The sequence below is a fragment of the Echinops telfairi genome, unplaced genomic scaffold (genome assembly GCF_000313985.2).
Source record: "Echinops telfairi isolate 266 unplaced genomic scaffold, ASM31398v2 ScPeMD7_18;HRSCAF=68, whole genome shotgun sequence".
Taxonomy (NCBI): Eukaryota; Metazoa; Chordata; class Mammalia; order Afrosoricida; family Tenrecidae; genus Echinops; species Echinops telfairi.
The window spans coordinates 90,928,276-90,947,358 of NW_022103915.1; positions in this window are offsets into that span (position 1 = coordinate 90,928,276).

A 19,083-nucleotide genomic window follows, 5' to 3' on the forward strand; every position below is an offset into this window, starting at 1 on the left:
AAAAAAAAAATTGGGCTCCTTGCCTTCCCAAACTCATTTCTCATCTCTTTGCTCCAAACACCCTCTCATCTAATAAGCAGAACTTTTCCAATATCTCTCAGGTTTTTTTCCTTTTGAGGATAGCTGCTTACCTATGAACCCCTGCCTTTCTGAGGGGAACCCCAAGAGTGCGTGTTAGGTGGGATCCAAAGGTGCAGGCAGTCCTTGAGCCATCAGTGGGAGCGTGGGTTCATGATACCGTGTTTCTCCAAAAGTAAGACAGCCCCTGAAAATAAGACCTACTTACAGTTCTGCCTCTTGCTGAAATATAAGGCACCACCTGAAAATAAGACCTCCCCGAACATAAGGCCTCCCCGATAATATGGCCCCCTGAAGCAACCATAACTCTGGACTCTGGACTCTGGACCATGCCACCGTGCAGCTCACTGTTGGCTGCAGTGCAGCCGGAGCAGACAGGAAGTGTGAGTAAATGTACCACAGATTATGAGTAAGTGTACCATAGATTGTTATACATGGAAATAATGGTAGTAACAAGAAAGTCTTGATACTTTAGGATTTACAGTTTGTCTGGTTATGCTGGCTTGTGATGACAACTATTACCGTACCAGATACAGGTAATAAATTTCCTTTTTTGTTGTTCAACAATAAATGTGCACTTATTCTTCATGGAAAAATAAGCTATCCCCTGAAAGTAAGACCTAGTGCATCTTTAGGAGCAAAAATTAATATAAGACACTGTCTTATTTTCAGGGAAACAGGGTATATCTGGTGTGGCTGTATGAGTGCTCCACCCCAGGACGCTGCAGAAAGCACAACGATTAATAACCCTCTCTGCTGTCAGCAATGGCAGGAAAGCCCAGTGGGTAAAGGCAGGAGAGGTTTGTGTCTAGTGACACTGGCCTCCGGCCAGGAGGCTCCTACGGTGTGGGCATGGCTCTGATTCCAGCCATTTGCCCCCTTGATTCCTTCCAAGTGTCCATCCCTGCTCCCAGTCTTTCCATTCACCCTGAGTTATCAGTCGTCCACCTAATGAGCCCCTTTTTTGATCCAGTAGGTAAGCCATTGGCAACCAAGAATTCTGGATGCTTCCTTCTTTATGACTCCACAGTTTTGTCCAAGCTTTCTCACCCTATCTCTGAGGACGCCGTATCCTCCTGTCTACAGGGGACAACATTTGTCTAGTGAAAAGTCCCGTCCTGTTCCCAGTGAGTTAGCCATCCTGTCCAGTGGGATCTAGTGGTGCTTTTTAATGTCTACATTTCCCACTGTTATAATTATTACAGTGCTCTAATAATTAACATAATATATATGCTATAATTAATTGCCCATTTCCATGTCTGTCTCTTCTCCTAGACCATGAGTTCCTCGAGGACCATGCTGTCTTCTTTTTGAAGTGGATCCCGGTTCGGACACATAGGTGATTATGAGTTACCGGTCACTGGGCCCTCTCATTGTAGGCAGGGTCAGTCATAGAACTTGACTTTGCCAAATGACAGCGTCTTCTCCCCCAAAAACAGAAAATCAGTCATTGCATATATTAAGGAGCACAGCTGTTCTACTCCGACACACATGGGCTCCTGCCAAGCTGGTGTCCACTCAATGTCAACTGCTGTCGTTCTAGGAGAGACGTATTTTATGGCAGAGAAACCTAGCTCGCACTCTTGTGCAACAGAATATGTGTAACTGTTTACTTCAGAGAGAGTGTGTGTAGTGTTTCATTATATATGCTGAGTGGGTTTTTTTAATTACTTTATATGATTTGGAGTCTAGAAGGGTAGATCTGTGTACAAAGTTGACCTGGCAGCGATGAGCTTAGTAAAAGTCAGGTACTACTAGCAAATCAAATTGCAGCTGAAAAAATATTTTAAGTCTTAGCTCTTTAGGAAATTCACATTTCTGTATGGCAAGTATCGATCTCCTGTTCCACACATACCCCTTTTTAAAAATCATGTTTACTGGTGGAATCAAGAGGGGAGACCACGGAACAGTGCTTCCCAAGGTCACCAACCCCAAACTGTCCCCTCAAGGTCCGACTCAGCTAAATAGGACACATTCCTGTTGAATTAGTAGGTTGAGCTAGAGGAATAAAGCAAAACCAATATGTGTAGAGTTTATAAAGCATCCTTTATAAAGTTCAGAGAAATCCTGGGGTGTGATCTATGAGCCCAATTTTCATACGAGGAAGTTGAAGCTTCCGGAGGTTAAGTGCATCTTGAGTAAGGGAGGCAGAAGATCTATGAGAATCCTAATGTTCGTGTTAGGCCAATTACCAAACAGTTCAAGAGCTGTGGTGAGGGGACCCCACACTAGATTTGATGGCAAATAAAATCGACTCACATGGTGCAAGACCAGCCAGCGTGATTAGCACTTGGACTTCATCCTGGATATTTTATATTATTTTGTAACTGTTTGCAACCAGTGGACTAAAGGGCATTCATTTGCAAATTCAACCAGCATTCATTAGTGGGTGTACCTCACACGGTATGATGCTGTCTTTAGCAGGGGGGAGGTGGGAGCCATGCACTTCTTTCTCTTGGGCCCCAGTTCTGACATGAGAGTTGGCACTAATCCGTCAACTCACTCTGATGAGACTACTTTGGAAGTCACTCCAAAGTCACCAGGGCTAAAAGAGATGTGGCTGTTAAGATAGAAATGCATTTCAGTTAATACCTCAGGAGCACGGCAGCTGCTAAGCCAGTGCCAGCCCTAATTCCTAAAGGGAAACAAATCCACAATAATCCATCTTCTAATTCTGGCACAACACACTGGCACAACCCCAGATCCCATCGGTGCGAGCCCTCTGTTCCTGACACCGAGGCTCAGACCGGCCCCTCATGAACACTGACTCGTTTGGGGGTCAACAAGTCGTACACTTAGAAGTGTGAAGCCAAGACAGCACCAATGGCTTCTCCTATTTGTCTGTGTCTTAGCAAAGCAGAAACGGGATATATGTATTCATTCCAAATCCATCGAGTCCATTCTAACTAAGGGTGACTCTACAGGACATAACAGAACTGCTCTTGTGGATTTCTGAAACGGGAAGTCTTCGTGGGAGTAGAAAGCCTCGTTTGTCTCTCTGTTCCTCTATATCCATGCCTGGCCACCTGATGGTGGAGTGGCCCAGAGCTCTTCGCTGCTGACTGCAAGGTTTCGGTTTGAACCCACCAGGTGCTCTGCAGGAGAAAGCAGTGGCACTCTGCTTCCAAAGAGATGACAGCCTTGGAACGCCTAGGGGGCCGTCGGAAAGCCTATGTGCCGGTCACTCGGAGCCGGAATGGACTCATCTGAAACTGGTGGATATCTGTCTGAAGGGAGAGGGATTTTTGGCCAACTGGATCATGCAGTTGTGAGCGATTGGTAAGCCTGTTTGCCACAAGTCAGGACACAGGAAAACTGAAAATGAATGGAGTTCTGACAAAATGTCTGTTTCTATTCTAGAGGCAGGGAGTCTCCCAGGAGGGTAAGGTCTTCGAATGTGTTGACAAGACCCACTGACAATTTGGAGGTTTATCTTCTTTACTTAGGCGAACTTAGGGTTCCCCAAGTGACATAGTTAACACGCTTGGCAGTTAACCCAAAGTTTGAAGGTTTGACTCCACTCAGAAGTTCTCCCATGAAAGGCCAAGAGATCAACTTTTTGGGGGAAAAAATCAACCACCCCAAATTCTACAGACCGCAGCTCTACTTTGACATACATACGGCCACCATGCATCGAAATCGGCTCAACAGCACGATCCCTTTTCACTGACTGGTTTAACTACCTCATAACAACCTCTAGACAGTTTAGCCAAACAACCGGGCCCTCTAGCCTCGCCAAGGTGACACATAAAATTAAACAGCACAATTTGAAATGAGAACATGGACATTGGTGAAGAAGTGAAATTCCTCACCGCTCATTCTTTTTCACAGGAAAATCAATCTGACCTGAATTGAGGACAAGGCTGTTCCCAGGTCAAACTCTCGGTTGGGTTGAAGTTGGTTTCATCTTAGTGCCTTTTAAGAGTCCCAAGTCTTCCGTTTCCTCCCCGGTCTCTGGGGAAAGGCACTGGTAGACCCTATGCATTCACACTGAGCTGTAAATGACAGGTGGGAGAATGTGCTGCTTCCTCGAAATATTCTATGAGCAGCATGGTTTCACTGAAGCAGAAGAGAGAGAGAGAGAAAAGAGCTGAGAAGATGGTATTGGTTTATGGTCAGAATCAAAAAACCAACCCCACTGGCCTCCTTATTGGCTTAGGACAAAAAAACCCCAAACTTGCTGCCTTCGAGTTCATGTTGACTCATAGCAACCCTACAGGACAGGGTAGAATGGCCTCTGTGGGCTTCTGAGATGGAAACTATTTAAAGGAGTGGAGAGCCTCCTCTTTTTCCCTCAGAGCTGCTGGTGGTTTTGAACTGCTGACCTTGCAGTTAGCAGCCAAACATGTACCACTTCACCACCAGAGCTCCTTGGTTTAGGACAGGGGTAGGTAAATTACAGATGGTGGGCCAAATCTGGCTTGCTCTGTTTTTGTACAGCAAGCAAACTAAGGTTTTTATTTATTTTCTTACATTTTTAAAATGTTTGAAAAAAAATCGAGTGGATAAATATTTGGTGATGAATGACAAATGTATGATATTTCAACTTCAGTTTCCATAAGTGAAGTTTTGTGACAACACACACATGCTTACTGCTTTATGTATTATCTAAGACTGCTTTCTCTCGATCACGTTAAAACTGAATAGTTGTGACAGAGACTACACTACCTGCACAGCCTAAGTGACCTAATATCTGGTCCCTTATAGAAAAGTGTGTGCTCTGTGGTTCAGGGTAAAATATACCACAGAAGCAAGAAATTTCCAAGGAAGAAGCATTTCATAAGGGAAAAGATGCTATCCTTTTAACAGCAAATGTGTCTGAGAGAGCAAAGCTTTTACTTCAGTTTGCATCTCTCTTGCCAGTGTTCAACAGGCACAACAACAGTAAAATAGTAAAGATTTTTCTATTACTGATTTAGGCTTTTCTAGTTTTTTATATCCTAGGGATGGAGATAGAGAGAGGGGGAAGAATGAAAAAGGTTTTTGTTTTTGCCTTAGTCTGCGTAGACTAGAGAAACAAATTCATAGACACTCATATGTATATAATAAAGATCTTTATCTACAAGAGCAATTGTATATTGAGAAAACATCCCAGCCCAGTCCAGATCAATTCCATAAGTCCAATATTAGCCTACATGTCTGATACCAATCTATAAAGTCCTCTTCAGACTCACGAAATACATGCAATGATGCTGAATTCAGAGGATCACAGGCCAGTGGATTGGAAGTCTTGTGGATCCAGTGGTGTTGGAAGCATCTCAGCACTGGCAGGGCTCTCCATGTGGCTTCTCCAGAGGTTTGGTTGCATCAGGATAGGTCCGTGTGGCTTCTCCAGCTCTGATGGCGTAGCACCATTTGTCTTGTCAGTAGAGCATCTCTCAGGGAGTGAGCAGAGAGAGAATGTGTCTCCCGCCTCCAAGGAGGGAATACCAGAGTTCCCAGAATTCTCAGGAGAAGGCCATGCCCACACAGAGGCTTCATTAGTTATATCTTAATTGACAGGCCAGACTCACCCCTTCACTCATAATCCTCTCAAATTGACCTCAGATTAGGTAACTACCACAGTTTTTGTTTCCCTTGAATACAAATGGTATAAGGCACTTAATCACAAGGCCACAGTGCTTTGGTGTCCTGAGAAGAGGATATTACTTTAAAAAATATATGTCTTGGAAGACATGCTCTTTTCTATCTTACTGCTTTGAGAGTTCAGTGGTCCTAGCACTCGATGCTAACCCAAAGGCTGGTGATTGGAAGCCAGCCAGGGGTTCCTCAGAAGATAGGCCTGGTGCTCTGTTTGTGAAAGCGAATAACCATGAAGCCCCCGTGTTCTCATTGTCAGGTGGCACTGAGTCCAAGAGAAAGAACTGCTGCCCTGCCCTGCACCCTCCTCAAAAGATGGATGTCAGGAATTTCTACCTTTTTATATCCTAGGGGTGGAGAGAGAGAGAGGTGAAAAATGAAAAAGGTTTTTGTTTCTGAGTTAGTCTGGGCAGACTAGAGAAATCTTAAATACCAATTAAATATGATAAATAATGATTTGTAGAAGTAAAAATTGCTGATTTGGGGTTTGGTGCCAGGACATAATCATCTCTGGTTCAATTTTAAATTTAGTTTCTACTTCAAAACAAAAAACACACCCAAATGACAGATTTTCAGAACTAGATGTCACAAAATGATGTTAATAGTAACATATTTATATTGCATCGGGAATAAACTGATGCTTTCTTGTCTATTGAGGACCCCATTCACCGTTGAGACCTGCTGTCTCAAGGTGGCACCCACACGGAGTGCGCATTCGCAAAGGGAGTCTTGTAGCATAGCTGTGCTCGGTACCAAATAAGGGCTCCATTCACCTAGGCTTTTCTCTAACCAAACCACACGTTGATGGGGACAGCACTCACGCACATCATTGACCCTTTGCAGGCCCAAAGGAAATAGAAGCCCAACTCTGCGCACTAATGAATGGGGCCTTAATTACAGGGCGATTATTCAGGGGTTCCGCATGCAGGATAAACAGTTGAGCACCAATAGCAGCATACAATTCAATATATTTGTTAAGGGTTGAATGGAATCTCCCAGAAAGCATGTGTGGGAAATCCTTCTCAGTACCCACGGTTATAACCTCATTTGGGAATGGGGTTTTCTTTGTGATGTTAAGAGGCCATATCAGTATCGGGTGTGATGTAAGCCTGGCACTTTGAGGTATAAAAAGAGCAAATGAGAACAAAGAAGTGAGCCAAGATGGGAGAAGAGAGATGAGAACCCACAAGAAGATTGCCCAGGAGCAGAAAATCGCAAGAGACAAGGACCTTCCTCTAGTGCCAACACAGAGAGTCTTCCCCTAGAGTCGTCCCCCTGCTCAGAAGTCAAGCCTCCTAAAGAGTGAGAAATTAAATTTCTGCTTCTTGAAGCTCTCCATCTGTGGCATTCTGCCCTAGATAATTAAGGCAATTATTTGCATTTTTTAAAGCAAAACAAAACTCTTGGACCCAGGGAATATATCACTAGACCTGGACTTCATCTTGAAAAACATTTTTTGGGGGGGAGTTCATCACAGGCCATCAAGCCAAAGAAAAGCCTACTTCTCTAAATTCCTGCAGGGAGGGCATGGCACATGGCCATAAGGTAGCAATAAATGACTCTAACCCGGTGATGTGGAATGCTGGTCCCTCTGGTAAATAAATCAACTGATTGTCAAGAGAAGTTCATTTCCCACGATGCTGAGATCAATTCTTCCTCAATGATTTCTTGTACTCCTTTCCCATCATTTGAGAAGCTATCTGACGGTGTATGGAGTGGTATCCGAGTACGAAAAGTCAGCCGTATGAAGCACCATTTGTCTGTTGAGAGGAAGACCATGTGATTGGCTTGAGCAATGGAAACGCTTCCATTAGAATTCACATCTGTTAACCTCTGGGGCATCACACCAAACCATCTGTTTGGCCAGTATCCGTTAGGCAGGTTGGGGGTGGCGGTGAAATAAAGTGGGTAAGTTAGGAAGTCACTGTGTAGCCTCCCTGGATGCTCAGAGGCATCCAGAATCAATTAGTGCATGAGATCTGTAACAGAGACGCCCTGTCCTTTTCAGACTCACGTCAAACATTGGGGCACCAGAACAAGATGCTATCATTCTTTTGCCCTTGTGATTTTGTAAACAAACACAAACAGATAGATGAAGAAAACCTTTGAGAATCTTTAGGTAAATAAAACCTTAACCACATGCATTGATCAGTCATAAAAGGTGACTGCTATTGTGGGTGATCAAGTCAAATGATGGGAAAAAAATCTCAACTAGCTCTTGAGGTAAATAGCTAACATAATCCATAGAGGGGGAGGAGTTCTAAACATCATGATAAAGACATCACTCCTTCCTCTTTCCACAAATGAGTCCTCTGTGGGTACATGGATAATTTAGAAAATAACTTTCCTGTTTATTTGGATGCATAGTTCCTGACTCTGGCTGCACATTAGCATGTTTGAGAAACGTTCACAACAGTCTTTAATCAGGTCAGAGTCCCCAGTGGTGCAAGTAGTTAAGTGCTGGATTACTATCAGAAAGGTTGGTGGTTCAAACCCACTCTGAAGTACCATGGAAGACAGGCCCAGTGACCAGCTCCCGAAAGGTCACAGCTTGGAACACCCAGGGAGCACATCTACTCTGCACATTTAGGGTCATTAAGAGTTGGATGGACTCAACAGCAACCACCAACAACAAATGCCCAGGTACCAACTTCAGATACCCTGGTTTAATTGATTTGAGTTCAGAGCCTAGATATTGACATAGTTTGGAAATTCACCCCTATGATTCTTATCTGCAAAAGAGGATTGAGGATTGCTAATTTAGAAAAACACAAAACAAAAACCAAACATGATATTTTTCAGCTGCTGCTGGCTACTTCTAATCTGCTTCCATCACGATTGACAGCCTTGGAAGCCCCAGGGAACGGTGTAACTCTGTCCTACAGGATCTCCATCGGATGGTAACCACTTGATGGCAGTACATTGAGTTAGTAAGTTCTTAAAACCTATCTGGGGACAATAACAAAAAGACAAAAATCCAGTCATAAAATGGGCAAAGGACTTGGAAAGACATTTCATCAAAGAGGATATTTTACCAAATATCCTCATGATATACACATATACACACGAAAGGGTGCACAATGTCATTAACCATCAAAGAGATGCAAATCAAAATCACAATGAGTTACCATTCCACTTCCACTACACACCCTGGTGGTTCTATGGGAGAAGCATTTGACTGCTAACCACAGGTCAGTGGTTCAAACCCAGTTCATTCCAACACTCTCTAACAGATTTGAAAGCAGAGACTCAAACAGAGACTTGTATATGAATGTTCATTGAAGCATCATTCACATTAGCAAAAAGGTGCAAGTAACACACTGCTCCACCAGGATTCCTCAGGAAGTGGGCAAAGGGGGCAGTTATTCCTTATGAAGTGTTGATTTCCAGTTTACGATGAAAAATAATTGCCCCGATTAGGGGTAGGGTTGTGTATAAATAGCTGTCAATAAGTTGGGTACCCATAAAAGGTTGAGTTGGCAAAATTTGTGTGGTAGATAGATGAACAACAAAAGAGTAGCTTCCAGGTGACCATGTATAGCCAAATACCGCACGGAACTTGATTTTGTGATTTGGCTATATAGAGAAACTAAAACAAAAAACCAAACTTACTGTCATTGAGTCCATGCTGACTCACAGTGAGCCTTCTGTGGATTTCCAAGACTGTTAACTGTTTACAACAGCAGAAAGCCCAGGCTCTCTCTCCAGGAGCTGCTGGTGGTTTTGAACTGCCGACCATGTGGCTCACAGCCCAATGAGTAGCCACTACAACATTATGGCTCCTTGGCTATATAGAGTCCTAGTTTTGTGGGATATCCCTGTTACTTGGCCTACTAATGTGCGCTTATGTCCTACTTCTTAGTTCATTGTGAAGTGCTGAGGTTTTAAAAGCTAGGAAGTGGCCATTGCAGCACAGCAATTGGTTTCTATTTACCTGGAACAACAAAAGAAGGAGAGTCAGGAATCAGAAAGGGACATGCAATGTGTGGTTAATCGCCTCTGTAAACAACTTCTTCCTTTGCCTTGAGACCAGAAGACCTGGCTGGTACCCAGCTGCCATTAGTGCACATTTTGATCAAAGACTCCATAGAAGAATTCTGATCACAAAAAGAACAACACGGAACAGAATTTCAAATTCTCATAGGCTCTAGACTTTCTGGAACCAGAGAGACTGCATGACCCAGCCCCCAGAACTATTACCTCACCCAAATAATCTTTAAATCTTAAACAAAAAGTATTTTCTGAAGTTTTGTATTTTGTTTTGTTGTTTTTTTTTAACCAAACAATTGGTTAAGTTAACTCATGAAGAATGTTGGCCTTGAGCATTACAGTAGTTTAGAGATCCGTCTCGATAGGGTTACACTGACAAGCAACAAGAGTAGACCAGAAGCTTAGGGGACAGTGAATGTATGTGAGGAGAGGGAGCAGCTCAGACAAGGAGCATGAGCATGGTTGCCCAGCACAAAGAATGCAAGCAATGTCACCAAATTGTACACGTAGGACTTGCTAAGTTTTTGCAGGGTACAGACCCAACAACATTAAGTAAATCATCAAACACTAAACCCACCATCTGGAAATGGCAGGAAGGTTAGTGTGTGAGTCTGGGTACTTTAGAGAAACAAATCCACAGAAACTCATGTATAAGAGGGTTTTATATAAAGGTTAAGTGAACATCAAGAAAACATCCCAACCCAGTGCTGCCCAAGCCCACAAGTCTAACATTAACGCATATATCCGACATCAATCCACAAAGTCCTCCTCCATCCACAAAACATCCACAATGACACCAACTGCAGGAGGAAAGCCAAATCAGTGAATGTGTAAGCATCTCAGCACTGGCGGGGTCTCCACACAGCTGCTCCAGCATTCATGGCTGCATCGGGGTAGGTCCATGCTGCTTCTCCTTGGGGATGTCTTGCAGGAAGTGAGCCTTGCCAGCTGAAGCAGGGAACTGGCTAAGGCAGTTGCACCCTAGTCCGACCATCACAAAGCAAGAGACCCGAGAACTTGAAAGTAGAGACACACCGAGCCATTTATCCCTCTGCTCTTCAATTAACCCTACATGTGTTTATCAGCCAGGTTGGCACAATAAACTTTAACTATCTCAGTTAGTTTGTTCAAAGGCCAGGAATGCTCTGTATTGATAGGAAACAGATACTTTAGAATTAGGTTACCATCTTAATCGAAGGGTAGATTTGTTATTGCTTTTAAATAAACAGTCATTTATCTTTTGATGATAAAGAAGATCTTATCTCAGAAATTTGTTTGAAAAAAAAACACACACTACACTAAAACCATTCTTTTTTTTTTTTTCTTGGTGGTAACCTTTTTTTTAAAAATCATTTTATTAGGGGCTCATACAACTCTTATCACAATCCATACACACATCAATTGTGTAAAGCGCATTTGTACATTCATTGCCCTCATCATTCTCAAAATATTTCCTCTCCACTTAAACCTTCGGCATTAGGTCCTCGTTTTTCCCCTCCCTCCCCGCTCCCCCCTCCCCATGAGCCCTTGATAGTTTATAAATCGGATTTGCGCAGATCTTGCCTTGTCCGACGTCTCCCTTCACCCACTTTTCTGTTGTCCATCCCCCAGGGAGGAGGTCACATATAGTTCCTTGTAATCGGTTCCCTCTTTCCTACCCACTCTCCCTCTACCCTCCCTGTTTCGCCACTCACACCCCTGGTCCTGTAGGGCTCATCTGCCCTGGATCCCCTGTATTTCCAGTTCCTATCTGTACCAGTGTACATCCTCTGGTCTAGCCAGACTTGCAAGGTCGAATTCGCCAAATCATGAGGAGCCCAAGTACAAAAAATATCCCAGAACAATAAAAACATATTTTTTAGAATTTTCTCTTACGTTTACTTTTTAAAAAGACACTAACTTTTTCTTAATACTAAGAAAAGGAAGACTATGAACTAATACAAAGGGGAAAGCCCTTATATAATTCACAGTAAAAATTACTGTGGTAAGCTTCAGATGAATTGGGAATTTCCTAATTTCAGAATGACTTAGTTAACTTCCAGGTGTTACAAGAACCATGGCAACAGCACTTATTTTGAGCAAGCAGCTGTAGTTTAACATTGAATTGGAGGCTGATCTAATTAGGAAAGTTAGGGCTAAGAACCACTTTTCTCATGGCGACCAGAGCTGCAGAGTCAGCGGTTCAGAACCACCTGGTGCTCTGGGGGAGAAAAGCAAGGCTTTCTACTCTCATAAAGAGTTACCATCTTTGAAAAATCACAGGGGTAGTTCTACCTGTCCTACAGCATCATTATGAGTCAGAATCATCTCAATGGCAGTGAGTTTTTGAGTGTTTATTGAGCAATTAGTATGTGCCAAGCTAACTAAATCCTTTGCTTGCATGAATGCTAGGTGCTGGTTCACTAAATGCCAGGTTGGTGGCGCAAACCCCCCCAGCTGCTGCAAGAAGACAAGATAAGGCTGTCTGTTCCCATCGGCTTTTACCATCTCAGAAACTCTTCATTGGGATGTTCCAGTCTGAATTGACTTGATGGTAGTGGGCTTAACTTGGCTTGGTTGGATCTCTATTTTATACTTGAGCCTAGAGTGCTTTTTGCCTGAGGTCCCATTGCTGGGACCCCGCTTAGCCATGTTATCATTCCAACGCATGGCAACCCATGTGTTACAGGGGTTTCTGTGCTGTAACGTATACAGAAGCTCATCCCCAGGCCTTTCTTATGTGACACTGCTGGGTGGGTTCGATCGATCCAACCTTTAGATTAGTAGTCAAACCATTAGTAGTCTAATCATTTTCACCACCCAGTGACTCCCAATGCTGTTAAGTTGTGTTAAATGTACATCTCAAAAATTCCCATTCCTTTCTGGGTCACAGTGCTCTTAGTGTTTCGGTAATTCTTTCCCACAAACTCACAGCCATCAAGGCAAATACCCAACAATTTCACTTATAAGTGAGTCAGTCCAAACAAAAAATACTTCTAACTTAATTTCTTGGCAACTGTTTTGGGGGGTGGGGGGTGGCGGGGAAAGAGAGACTGAATGGGGAAAAAAAAGGTTCTATTTTTAAATAACCACCCTTACTTACTAATAGGATGAACCCGAGTGCTGGGTGCCCACAGCTTCTCCAACTTGGAATCAAGATAAAGATCACCCTCCTTAATTCCTGTTTCACACTGAGTTTTGCATGGTAATTGCTTTCGAGCACAGAAATTGTCTAAGACCCAGCTTCACAAAGATACGGCATTATCTAAAGGGATATAGTATGATCCAGTGATGGAGCTGTGGATGTCCTTGACCCAGTTATTCCCACAGTGTCTGACAGATATCAACTGTTGTGCTTTGCTTGAAAATTTTAAAGTTGGACACAGTTAAGCAGGTGTTTCTCCCCAGTAGGCTGTGAGGCTATTGGCAGGCAGTCAACTTTTCTTCTTGATAGGTAGCACAGTGTCTGGCACAGAAGAAGGAGTTCATGGGTAGAACAATGGAAACATTGCTTCTGAGTCTTTGCTCTACCTTTCCCTTGAGAGAACATCTGGACTCTTCTGAGTGTCCTAGAACAAAATGATTGTCTGCTCTCAGGGATGAGCTCACCCGGGGCTTTCAGGGCCAGGGCACCCAGAGCGGCAGTGCCAAGTCAAGTGAACCTGTCCCCACAAAATCAAATCCTTTGTTGACCCCAGTGATCTACCAGCTGTCGCCAAAAGCAGCAGCTCCAACAGCTCCACACATGTTTGCCTGGGGGCCTCTGCCACAGCTCTTTGGGGGAGTGAGGACGGGGAGGGGTGTGCAGAGGAGACTGCAATTAGGACAGAGAATGACCTTGATAGGAATGAGGCTCTTACATTGCTGTCCACAGTCCTGATACACCAGTAGGTTTATTTTGACTAGAGATACATCTTTTTCGATCCATCAGCTTCTCGCGATCCCACTATGGGGCCAAGCCCATTGACTGTCCTTTGAGATGGTCCCCTTCCCTTCCCTGAGTTCTCAACCGATCCCTGCTGTTGATTGGCGTGTCTTCTGGACCTCTTCCCTGATGAACACTGGGGATGCTGGTGAGGCATCCACAAAGAACAACAAGGGACAAAACCCAGCGCACCTCCATAAAGAACAGAGGGAATTTTTTGTTCAGCAACACCACTCTTTGGTATTTGTACAGAGAAACCCCTATGTCAGAATGACACATATATTACTACTTCAACTATAGTAGTATTCATCACAAGAGAAGATTAGAAATAACCTACATATCTTTTAATAGAGGGCTACTGAAATAAATTATGGAATTTTACCATTAGGCACTCACTGGCGGAACAGTGGAATTTGCCTTGGGCTGCTAACTGTAAGGTCCGCGTTTCAAGGTGATGAGGGGCTCTAAGGTAGAAAGACGAGGTGGTCTCTCCTGCAAAGGTTTATAATCCCAGAAACCCTAGGGAGTAGTTCTACTGTCCTATTGGGTCACTATGAGTCAGTGAGTTTTCAGCCAAATTTTTCTGTAACTGGAAAAACAGCAAATATTTCAGGTTACATAGTCTCTAACTCAGCAATCAACTCTGTCATTGTAGCACATAAGCACGCAGAGACAGCCTGGCTGACATGAATGTGGCTGTGTTCCTATACAGGACTATGTACAAAGACAGGTGAAGATCTGATTTGACGTGGGGGTTGTAATTTCCCCACCCCTGACCTAAAGGAATGAGGTAAGTCTATACAGATTTCACAGAAATATTTACTTCCAAGGTAAATTAAAAAGATCTCCAAGATACATTTCTTGAAAATCATACAGCCAGAATGTCCCTGAAAATGAGGCTGGGGAGACTTTGTCTTGGCTACTCTGGACACCTTATCAGGAGGGAGCATTCCCTGGAGAAGGGTGTCGTGCTCAGTAATGGCAAAAGTCACTGAAAAAGAGGCAGAGCCTCAATGAGGTGAATGACAGTGACTTAAGCATAACAACAATTACAAGACTGGTGCCAGGACCAGGTACGATTCTGTCACACATGAACCAACTCTATAGCACTTAAAAACAACAACAACAGTGTATTACTGTTCAGTAAAGTAAACTAAGGGAGAAAAAAACCTATAATGACTTATATAAATGCATACAGTCCTCTGGAAGACTATATAAAACTCAAACTCTGCCATCGAGTCAATGTGGGCTCATAGTGAACTTATAGGACTGGTTAGAACTGTCCTAGTGAGTTTCCATGTCGGAAACTCTCTACTGGAGTAGAGAGCCTCACTTTTCTCCTGCGGAGCTGGCTGGTGGTTTTGAACTTCTGATCTTGTGGCTAGCAGTCCAATGCATAACCACTAGGCTACCAGAGTTCCTGGAAAAGTATACCAGGAACTGGGGGATTTTCCACAAGGTTATCATTTTTCCCCCATTGGAACCTGCTGTGTTCATGCTTTACTTATTCACAAGAAACAAACTTTATGATAGAAACTGATGGGACCTGAGTGAGGTAATGGCCCTTCGTTACCCTTTAAGCCTAGAATAAAACACCCCTGGTGCTCAACTTTCAGCCAAATGGTAGGTCTTTAAGGAGAACAATAACCCCAGGGAGATATGCACACCCTAGAACAACCAACCACACAGCTGAGAGGGCAGCATGTGTCCAGGATAAAGCTCAGAAGGCTGGCAGGGATAGGGAAGAAGAATGAAAAGAAATGGTCAACTCAGGAAGGTAGTGGGAAGACCACTCTTACATTGTAGAGATTGCCATCAATGTCTTCAATCAAAATGAATTGTTTAATGGCAAACCAATTTCCCCTGTGAATGTTCACCCAAATGACCCAAAAGAGTCAAATAAAATCAATGAATTCTAATAACAAAAATAAATGACCAAACTAAACACAGAATCAACCCATAAGATCAGATTCCTAACTTTCACAAGGCTGACCATGTGACTAAGGCCTGGCCCTTAGTCAGCACCACGTGGCCGGTCTTCCAGTCACCTCTCGGCACCCTTCCATTTCTCGTGTAAATTGCACACTTTTGAAACACTCATGCTCATCTTTTCCTGCTTCCTGCCACAACCCACCATGGTGTTTTTCACGTAGTAGGCACTCTTTACATACGGATGAAATAAAGACTGAAAGTAAGTACCAATTTATAAGATTAGTCATGGGAGGGGGCCCTTCCCAAATAAAATGAAATTACTTTCATAAGATTGGCTCAACTTAAAACGAACTGCAAGGACAAAGGAAAGGGTATGGAAACACTTGACAAAGGGCTCCCAGCTTTCTAGGACAGCTGTACCCTGGACTCTGGGCAGGGCATGAATGGAAAGCATCACGTCCTCCCTGGAAGATAGACTATAAGGTCATGTCTTGGATGGCCCGGTCAGGAGGAGGTTTTAACTCACAGGCTGTGGTAGATGGACAAGAATGGAAGGGAGACACTTGCTCGGACCGGATTAACAGCTGCCCTCTCATCCTCCTGAAGCAATTGCCTGAACTGCTGCTGGAAAACCCGAGAACATGGTAATGAATTTTTCAGAGGCTTATGACCCTGGTGTAAGTTGCCATGGCAATTTCAACATCTCCGATGCACATTCTTTGGATTTTTTTTACTCTCTTTAGAGGGAGATAAAGCTTGTGGTATTCCATGTGAAAACTCTACCTACCCTTATGGAGTCTCCTGGTCAGACGTTTAGGACCTTGACACCTGTGTTCCCCAATTGCAGTAGCCAGTCTCCTCTTGGAAATGACCTTTGCTTACCATGTGAGCAGAACCCCAGGAACTGAGCTCTAGTACTTACTCTTTGGCATGGATTCAGGTATCTGGGTACACCCTGAATTGGGGGGAAGAACTAAGAACTACAGAATCACCCGATCAGGTGTTGAGCACAAAATTTTAGATTTGAAAGTGTGGTAGTTACATAATCTCATGTCAACTTGAGGGTATTAAAAGTGAATGTGTGGAGTCTAGTCTGTCAATCAGTTCACAGCCTGATGATGACTCCTTGTGGGCATGGTCTTCTCATGAGGATTCAGGGAGCTTCCTCTCTTTCTCCCTGGAGGTGAACCACACACGCTCTGCTTGGAGGAGCCACATGGAGACTCGCACCAGAACTAAGATGCTTCCACCGCCACTGTGTCCACAAGACTTTTCACCCACCAGCCTGTGATCTTCCTGCATTCTGCATCATTGCATGTGCTGCATGAGTCTGAAGAGGAATGTGTAGACTAGTATAGGGCATATGGGCTAATATCAGACTTATGGGCTTGATCTGGACTGGGCTGGGATGTTTTCTCAATATACAATTGCTCTTTGATATAAAGCTCTTTCTTATACATATATTCACGTCCTTGGATTTACTTCTCTAGTCAACCCAGCCTAACACAGAAAGAATCATAAAAACCACCCAATTCAAGCCCCTAATTTGGTAAATGGGAAGTGCTTTCTAGCATTATTGAAGCATACTATAACATCAGTGATTGGAGGGAATGCTTTCTGCTACTCCCCAAATCCAATTCTGTTATTTTCATACAGGGTTGGGCAATGCACTTCATTGCTCTGGGTCTTGGTTTACTCATCAGAGAAATGAGGCTAAAGTAAAATGTCATGATTTAATGAACTATATGATAAATAGACAGGGGTAACCCTAAAAATGAGTTAGCCATTGTTTTTCTGGCAAATGTGCTTAGAGTTCTACAAATATAACCAACTGCATAATTCCTAGAATACAGCCCTTTGTAACATGAGGATATCCTGTAATGACTGGGCAGCTTGGGAGGGAGGAAGATTTTCGAAGCACCCAGGGGAAGTGCCAATTGGCTCTGATGCTGTCTTGGATGGGAGAGACTGTATAAATGGAACACAGTAGAGGGTTGTGTGCTGAGCACTTTGTTCTACGTGGAGAATTACTTTGATGACCTAGACTAGAGCAAATCCAGAGTGACAGTTGACATAGTGCTGTAATCTTGAAGGCTGTCAATCTGGAAGAAGCCTGGATGCTGCTACAATAGCGACTTAGGCAATATCTGACACTCCTGTGGTGTGGAGAATACCAGGAGAACCACACTGAGGGAGCATTCAACATCCAAGGCCAACAAGCTCCCACTGCCCTTACAGGGAAGTGCCACCCGCCCCCAAGCCCTTGCTGTCGAGCAGATTCTGACTCACAGGAACCCTAAGGAATAGAGTATAACAACCGCCCCATAGGATTCTGAAGGGTTCTAGTTGTTAGCCCACTGCTTTAACCACTGTGCAACCAGGGCTTCTTCCTTCAGCTCCAGGGCACTCTGCTTTCTCCCTTTCCCTGTTTTTGTTTGAATGAACAATTGCACAACCTGGCTAATGATTAGAAGTACCTGGAGAAGCCACGTTCATATTAATCATTCCTTTGGTGTCTCAGCCACTTCACTTACTGTAATTGGGAGGATCGTTGGCTGAGATCAGTGATGTGAATGAACAGGGGCTTCTGGAAATGTGGAGGTCATGGGTGGGTGTGAGTGCTGCACTGTGAAGACAGAGATGGCTGAGTGTGTCATAATATAAAGCTTGCTATACCTGCTGCTGCTGCTTTGGCCAGCACCAGGACCTCCAGATCAAGTTGATATTGCCTAAAAGTCTATCAGTCAACTAGTTAAATGTGCTTGGCAATGGGGTATTCCGTTGAAGTACATCCGACCATCCTTTTCAGTGTGCACTGTTTAGTTTACCACCTCTGCTCTAGCTGGTGACCCTTATTTGACCTCTCCATATGGCCTTCTCTTCATCATTTTAGAGCTTTTGTCTAAGATGTTCATATTCATAGAACAACATGTCTCCTTCTTTGAAGAGCTTGTCCATTAGAAACTCATTTCTTTCTTTCTTTTTTTAATCATTTTATTGGGGGGCTCATACAATTCTTATCACAATCCATACATCCATCCATTGTGTCAAGCACATTTGTACATTTGTTGTCATCATAAGTCTCAAAACATCTGCTTTCTACTTGAGCTCTTGGTATCAGCTCCTAATTTTTCCCCCTCCCTCCCCACTCCTTCCTCCCTCATGAACCCTCGATAATTTACAAATTATTATTATTTTGTTATACCTTACACTGTCCAACATCTTCCTTCACCCACTTTTCTGTTGTCCATCCCCCAGGGAGGAGGTTACATGTAGATCCTTGTAATCGGTTCCCCCTTTCCACAGCACCCTTCCTCCACCCTTCCAGAATCACCACTCTCAGCACTGGTCCTGAAGGGATCATCCATCCCGGATTCCCTGTGTTTCCAGGTCCTATCTATACCAGTGTACATCCTCTGGTCTAGCCGGATTTGTAATGTACAATTGGGATCATGATAGTGGTGAGGGGAGGAAGCATTTAGGAACTAGAGGAAAGGTGTGTGTTGCATCGTTGCTACACTGCACCCTGACTGGATCGTCTCCTCCCCGTGACCCTTCCATAAGGGGATGTCCAGTTGCCTACAGATGGGCTTTGGGTC